Here is an 8,125-nt window from a genome sequence, read left to right as displayed (position 1 = left end):
AGTCAGCTTCAGTGAAAAAAATACACGGGGGCTCGGGGCGAAATAGCCCCCGAAATGCCCCCAAAACAGGCACGTAGCCAAGGGGGGGGGGAATTTCCAAGATCGGTTGAACTTTTTTTTACCTCGATCGATTACAGGTATGTGCCCCCCCCCCCCCCCCCCCCCACCCAAACATCAAACTCTGGCTACGTGCCTGCCCAAAAAGCCCCTGAAAATCAGAAAAGAGCCCTCTTAAATTTGCATAGAGTTCAATGCAATTTTATAATGTTATTTTCATGCAGGCAGGGTTGAAAAGTAGGCCCCGAAAAATAAATATTCATTTTTCCCCGGCTCTCAATTAACATTTTGTTTGCTATATAGAGGGCGCAAGTAGCTATAAGTAGTGCAGTGGGGCTTAAAATTTACCTGACCATGGTCGACAGTGTTATAAATTACTTTTATCACCACCCCCCCCCCCCCTTCCCCCTCCTTTTTTCTCTCTCTCTCCCTTTCTCATCCACTCTTTCTTTCTTTCTCTCTCTCTCTCTTTCCCCCTACTTTCTTGATCTGTCTCCCTCTCCATCCTGTCTTCTCCATTTTGTGTGTATTCTAAGATTATTTTCTAGCCCTTTTAAAAGTACCTTAATTTCCCAAACAGTGTAAGAACTACTTGCACTTTGAATAAAAATAAAATGCTCATTAATAATAAATGTCTTTTAAAGTTTTAATACAATTTTATTCTGTAATATCATAAAAGATTTCATAATAGATGCAAAGATACATACAAGATAGAACAATATTCTGAGTAATAATCACAATATGTATTGCCTTTTATACATATTTGGTGTTGATACAATCCCATAATTGCATTCCATTGGCATTTTACACTACTACTCCGTAAGTGGAACAAAAGTTATTTCTCAAGTATAGTTAACATGTACTTCGATGACAAAAATATTGAAAATGTGTATTTCTTCCTAAATATCAGAGGCAGTTTCTAGGGCTTTTTTCAGCATTATCAGCGGAAAGTACATTGCCCATTTAACATGTGAATGTTAGAATGGTATAAATTTGAATACACTGCATGGATAGCTCTCAATATGTCGCTTACTCCATTGTGTATAATACTCTGTTATTCTATATACTAAGGGGTTTTTCTTTTACATTTTGCAACGTTTCTTTCTTTATTTGTTTAATTTCCAGGCAAAGTTGAACAAAAACAAAAACATACAGAGACAAAGGAAGTAAGAAATACCACTGGTTAGTGCCCGAGGATACTACATGCAAAAGGGTATTAATTCCTGTTAAGAAATCATTCCATCGTTTACTGTAAAACCAGAGATATATGCCATCATAAGATGCCAATATAATTACCCATAATTAGTTTCCGTATTAAAAGGTCCTATATTTCTTGGCGAATTTACCCCCAGGATATAAGGCGCTCCGGATGATCCGCATCTCTATTCCTCACATACTTCTTTCACGCACCCACCTGTGTCTCTTACATTCTAATCTCTCAAACAAGAGATGCAAATCACCCGGAGACCCAACAACCCTGGAATATAACAAGGGATAAATGTTGCTATGTCCGTCCACACTAGCGAGCCCACATGCTTCTGGCTATTACACACCTGTAATCCTCACTTCCCCTCTCATACTATTTCGATAGTGTGAACAGACCCGGCAACAAGGAAAAACCCTTCCAATTGTAATACAAATCTATTTCCCAAATTTGCCTGATTAAATTTAAGTCAACTGTGGCGACACGCCCAACGACACCTAATCCAATCGGCCAAGCCGAAAAAGTAGAGCCAAAATTAAGAGCGCAACGTCTCGGAACAGGTGTTAAAAATAGCATACAAGGAATTTGCCTTGTATATGTACGTCAATGAACCTTTGAGGAAAACGTAAACACGAGAATATCCATATCATCCCTAAAACAGTAAAAATTGAGAAATTAAGGCGATATTTTTCACCAATTATTGAAGGGACCGTAATATTGACGGTTAATTATCACGGTAATTAGTCGTTTACATCAAATTGGAGAGTTAATAATTTTAATTATCCAACTTTTACTGTTTTAGGGCTGGGCACCCGTCCTGATTTTATGAGTCATGTTCTTATTTGGTCATAGCTTTGTCCGCCGGACTCTGGGCCGGCGGGCTGGGGAGTTGTCGCTTATCGTAGCTGATGAGCAGCGTTCTGTGCAGTGTTATGGAGAGGGGGGGCTGAGCTTCTCCAGGATGCGGGCTAACCCGAGAAGGTATTTTCGTATTCTGGAGGAGGCCAGCTCCACGCACTCTGTGTTGGTAATCGATTTGGGTACCAACGACTTGAGTCAGGCGGAGCCCGTGACCGTGGCTCGGCGTCTGTGGGAGTTCGTGGATGAGTTGGGTCGTCGGGGGTTGTTCCCCACGGCGATCTTTCTCCTCCCCGTGCTCCCACGGACTCGGAGATGGGCCGGTTCGACTCTGTCTCTAAGGGAATTCAACTCCCGTGTGCAGGAATTCAACCGACTTATGTCAGATGGTTCTTTCCACCGGGACTTTGTGTGGGTGTGGGAGCATCGGTTGCTCCCACACGCACCCCATCTTATCATTGATGGAGTGCACCTCACTCCCCGGGGGACAGAGTTGTATCGGCGTACGCTCCGTCGGATTTCTAGTTTTTGTCGAAAGAATTTTTGGATGTAATTGTGGTGATTTTTAATTGGGGTCATTTATGGTTATGGTGATTTTTGCCTAATCGCGTATTGAAATTGGTTGTATATTCCATGGATTTGCATATTACAAATTTTTATATTTTTCCAGTTACATGTATCGTTGTCTATTCCAGTGTTCGGAGAATGTGCATGTATTATCACTAGTATATTTCAATTTTTAAGTAATTTCTGATTACATATGGATGTTTACAAGTGGCAGGAGAAGTCCCAACAACCGGTTGGAGGAGGTCTGGGGTATCCGGCTCTGACCGCCGGGGTTGTGACACTTCCCTAAGCTTCGCAAACAGTTTCAGGCTATAATTACGAGTAGTTGGAGACATGATAGTAGTAGGTTTCATAGTCTGCTGTAGGGAAATTTGGGCGTTTTTGTTAACCATGCAGGAATAGGACACTCGAGGAGTTTATAATAGGTTTTTGGATTAAAATTTTAATTTTGTTATTGCCTCTTTAGGCAGAACCACATAATTGGTTAATTATGTGGATGAAGAGAGAGGAAAAAAAAAGGAAAATTTTGGAGTTTGGGGGTTTGTGTAATTGACTATTGCATTAAGGTTGTGCATTTACTTGCAAAGTATTGACATGCTGTTTTAATATGTAAAGGGCGTCATTAATGGGAGGTGATGTTTCTAAGTATGTTTGAACTAGTGGGTATTTTTGTGAGTTGGATTGACAGTTTGATATGTGTGTTTACATATTGTAATTTGGAAGCCATGTTGGCTTTATATGATGTATATGAAGTTATTGTAAATGTTTTAGGGCTGGGCAGCCATGTACGTGTATGTACCTTAGAGGGGAACGGATTATGACGAGAATTTCAATTTTTTTTGTTGGTTTTTTTTTGTTGCGATCTTATGGGACAGATCGTTTCAGTAGGGGAGTTTGTAATGATATGGATATTCTCGTGTTTACGTTTTCCTCAAAGGTTCATTGACGTACATATACAAGGCAAATTCCTTGTATGCTATTTTTAACACCTGTTCCGAGACGTTGCGCTCTTAATTTTGGCTCTACTTTTTCGGCTTGGCCGATTGGATTAGGTGTCGTTGGGCGTGTCGCCACAGTTGACTTAAATTTAATCAGGCAAATTTGGGAAATAGATTTGTATTACAATTGGAAGGGTTTTTCCTTGTTGCCGGGTCTGTTCACACTATCGAAATAGTATGAGAGGGGAAGTGAGGATTACAGGTGTGTAATAGCCAGAAGCATGTGGGCTCGCTAGTGTGGACGGACATAGCAACATTTATCCCTTGTTATATTCCAGGGTTGTTGGGTCTCCGGGTGATTTGCATCTCTTGTTTGAGAGATTAGAATGTAAGAGACACAGGTGGGTGCGTGAAAGAAGTATGTGAGGAATAGAGATGCGGATCATCCGGAGCGCCTTATATCCTGGGGGTAAATTCGCCAAGAAATATAGGACCTTTTAATACGGAAACTAATTATGGGTGGATTGATATTACGCAATGCGTCTGTGTGACACGCCTCAATTTTTGGGTGCGCGAGGCGTGTCAGTTCGGGGGTATAAAAACCGAGTTGCGTCTCTAGAGCGGGACCTCTTTTCCGTTACGATCGACATGAGTTGCTAATTTGTTTCGATTGGGTTGCCCAGCCCCAAAACATGAACTTCGTGATTTATTAATTCTTCGTTTATTTTAATAAATCTTCAACTCCAATCAAGAATTTGTTTCAGTGACTTTGATTTATCTTCGTTTTCTACACTTCAAGAACTAAAGCTATACTTTAACATTTTCTGAGTCGGTACTAGGCGGGGCGGTTTTGGCCACCGGGCCGTCTCGCCGTGGATCGCTTCAATTGGTAGTACGGATGGGATAAGAAAGTACTGGTGCTTCAATAAGCGTTTGTTTTAGCAATTGAAATGCTTCATTTGCTTCTTCATTCCAAATTAAACTCTGAAATTTGGGTTTCTTACCCTTAACTAAAGGGGGAATTAACTTAAACAAAGGAGCTGCTATCTTCGCAAAATTATCTACGAATCTACGATAATATCCTGCTAATCCCAGGAATGAACGTAACTGTTCGCTACTAGTTGGCACAGGCCAGTCTCGGATCTTCGAGATCTTATCGTCATCTACTTCGATTCCTTTCGCACTAACAACATGTCCCAGGTAATTGACCTGATCCTGAAATAAATGACACTTTTTACCCTTAATCTTTAAACCAAAACTATGAAGCCTAGCAAATACCTTACCTAGGCGTTGTAGATGTTCCTCAAATGTTGTTGAGAACACCAAAATATCATCTAAATAAATCAATAGTTCTGACAAATTCATATCACCTAGACAATTCTCCATTACCCTTTGAAAAGTAGCTGGAGCATTGCTCAACCCAAAGGGCATTCTCCTAAATTCAAACAATCCAAAGGGGATCCTAAATGCAGTCTTATAAATAGAATCTGGATCCATAGCAACTTGATAATATCCATGAGCTAAATCTAATGAACTAAAAAAACGAGCACCCCCTAGGGACTCTAGTGACTCCTCTATTCGAGGAAGTGGGAACGAATCTCTAATAGTCTTAGAGTTGAGTCTACGGTAATCTATACACATTCTTAACGACCCATCTCCCTTCTTAACTAAAACAATAGGACTGGCATAGGGACTTGTACTGTGCTTAATTATATGCTGGTCTAGCAACTTTTGGATTAAACTCTTAACTTCTTGAACACAAGATGGTGTAATCCTACGGTAAGGTAAATTAATTGAAACTTCATCATCCGTATGTATTTCATGGGGAATCTTATCACAAAATCCTACATCAAATTCACCCTTAGAAAATACAAAATCGTACTTCTGAACCAAACGAACTAATTGTTCAGCCTGCTCAGTAGAAAATAAAGACAATCGTAAACTTAATCCTGGTGGTAATGTATATGTATCACCATTGCTAAAAACAAAAATCTCACTATCAGGATTCTTTTCAAGTTCTTCAACTTTTGGTTGAGTCTTGGGTTGTCCCTTCGAAACATCACTTATAACAGAAAATGTATTAACCTGTATTCCTTGTTCGTCTTCTTCTAAATGAACATGTGAAGTCGATTTAGCTGGACTCATTCTAGCTATTGGACTATAAGGGGGAATCCAAATGGGATTGACTCCCGAATTTGCAACGAAAATCCCTAAAGTATTTCCTTCTACAACAGTACAACCATTGAGAACCTGAAATGTATCGAGTAAATCTACAGCACTATCGCTATCCAATTCTTCTATCAAAACTAAGCTCCCATCAAAATGATGGAGAGGTTTACGAACCCTAATGGGAACTCTCTTAACAGAGTTAGGTGGTATTTCCACACCTAACTTCCCTACTCTTAATGCAACGGGACTCTTAAAACTACATTTTTGCTGATTTACTGTGTTTTCTGATGCCCTAGTTAATTTAAGACATTTTAATGCTAATACCCATGCTTGTGCATCTCTATCTTGATTAGGTACTTGAACATCTATAAATTCATATAAAATATTACTCCCAATAATTACTGGTGTATTCGACATTCCTTGCCTGAAATCTTGCTTAACGATAATAAAATGTCCAATTTTTGTAATGCCAAAAACTTGTACTGGAATTTGAACATAACCAACTACTGGGACATCTGTACTATTTACACCTATAATATTACAATGAATACCCAACTGCTCCACCTGAACTTTATGTAATAGGTATTTATCAAAATAAGTTTCACTAATAAGAGAGGTCTCTGCCCCTGTATCTAAAAGACAAACAGAGGGAATATCAAATAAATTAATATTTACTTTGGGGCAACTACGGACTAATTTATCCCATAATTCAGAAGTGGAGTCAGCCTTGCTTTGAGTACTCTGTTCCTCCCTCACCTGGCTTAAGGGTGGGGAGGTATCCAGTTTCCCGAGCCTCTACCCCGGTTTATTGGTGTCTGCTCTAACCATCTACAATTAGCTACTACATGTCCAAATTCACCACAATGATTACAATGCAAGGGGTCTAGCAGCGCAGGGGCTGGGGGTTCAGTGCTCTGAAGGTGCGAACCCGATGCCCGGTGATGCCCTTCAGAGAGTTGACGAACCCCCACCTCCCTTACTGCACCCCTTCTAGTTTGAACAGTATCCAATTCTTTAAGTAACTTTCTAGCAGACTCCCTCATATCTACAAAGGTTTTGGCTGAACCAGCTAACTCAAGGCGCCTAAGTTCTAATCGAATTGGCATACTACGGGCTCCTGCAACAAATTGGGCAATGAGGGCTTCCTCTCGCAAACCTTCAAGGGATGATTTTTGTGTGGAGTTTGCTATTGCTATGGCTTTATCATATAAATCAATAAGGTCCCTACTAAACTCCATTAACGATTCACCCTCCTTCTGACTACGATCGTAAAAGGCCTGTTGCAGAGACTGTACAGTCTGTGTCTTACCAAAGTGGTTCTGCAAAATAGTAACTATTTGATTTGTATCTAGTGTTTCAGAATAACATCGTAACTCTTTACGTGCCGGCCCCTCCAAATGAGCCTTGATCACACTGACCTTTTGGGTCTCTGAAATTTGTGACTGTTCACAATATAGGTCAACCTCTCCTAACCAATCTTCTAATAACATACCACCCTGCCCTGAAAATCTATCCAACGTAGCGGTTGTCCTACCAGTAGGTGTAATCCGGATACCCTGTAGAGCTTCGGTAAAACCCGTTACCAAATCTTTAACCAACTCTTCCGCCATAATTATTATCTAATGTAAATATTATTAAATACTTAGTCTAATATGAACATTAAGGCAAGGGATGCAACCTCGGGTTACCATATATAGTATAAAACCCCTAAATACTGCTTACCTTAATTTTTTGAAGAGATGTATACTACATGTAGGCGAGCCAGAGTGAAACCAGAACCATATTCTTAGTTACCATATGTATATATGAAAAAAACACACCTTCACTACTGTTCTCGTTTACAAGGATTATATAAATTTACCAGTCAATTAATGAATTATGCCGTCAGATAATACACTAAATGTTCTGAATAATGGTATACATCAAAAGATGTATCTAATTGTATATAATGCCATACGCAACAAGGCATAGAATCAATTATCATATATAGATAAAGTGTTCTAAGTTCAAGACATACCAGAGATGTCAATCCGCTGCCTGCATCCGTCACCCTCAGAAATACTCCCTCCTAGATGATGTCTGAACACGCCTTAGATCGCCGTAAATACACAGTCTTGCAGACCCTCTCGATGGCGATGATGTTGTGTCGCGTCGATGTAGTTGACTGCAAGACTTCACGTCTACGGAGATCACAGGACGAACCGTTAGGCTACGCAGAAAACCCGTAGACCAGCTACGAGACCAGCTGAACGTACCTAGTTTCCCGGCACCGCGGCCTTCTAATTCACCGGAACGATGCAAGCATGCAACACTGAAGGCATGTGCCGCCGAC

Source organism: Strongylocentrotus purpuratus, unplaced genomic scaffold (assembly GCF_000002235.5).
Source record: "Strongylocentrotus purpuratus isolate Spur 01 unplaced genomic scaffold, Spur_5.0 spur5_scaffold_19, whole genome shotgun sequence".
NCBI lineage: Eukaryota > Metazoa > Echinodermata > Echinoidea > Camarodonta > Strongylocentrotidae > Strongylocentrotus > Strongylocentrotus purpuratus.
Note: the sequence above shows the minus strand (reverse complement) of the source record.